A 427-nucleotide genomic window follows, 5' to 3' on the forward strand; every position below is an offset into this window, starting at 1 on the left:
CATGGAGAAGGTTAAATAATAGTGAGTGTATTATTTAACAGTGTCAAGATATCAGTTTTATACTGTCACAAAAAAAAAACATATCCAGAAAAAAAATAAAAAAATAAAAATACATTTTTTTAATGCACTACTACTAGGCAACGGACACCTACCACATTTTCCCAAAAATAAGATACATGATTTTTTAATAGCAGTTCAATTATATACAGTATAATTGTATAGTATTATAGTATAATATACGGTATACAGTATAATATAAGTTACAGTGGTATGAAAAAGTTTGGGCACCCCTGATCATTTTCAAGATTTTCCTTTATGTATCATTGGTTGTTTGGAACAGCAATTTCAATGAAATATATCATATAGCAAACAAACACAGTGATATTTAAGAAGTGAAATGAAGTTTATAGGATTTACAGAAAGTGTG

The sequence above is a fragment of the Cynoglossus semilaevis genome, chromosome W (assembly GCF_000523025.1).
Source record: "Cynoglossus semilaevis isolate Cse_v1.0 chromosome W, Cse_v1.0, whole genome shotgun sequence".
In the NCBI taxonomy this organism is placed as follows: Eukaryota; Metazoa; Chordata; class Actinopteri; order Pleuronectiformes; family Cynoglossidae; genus Cynoglossus; species Cynoglossus semilaevis.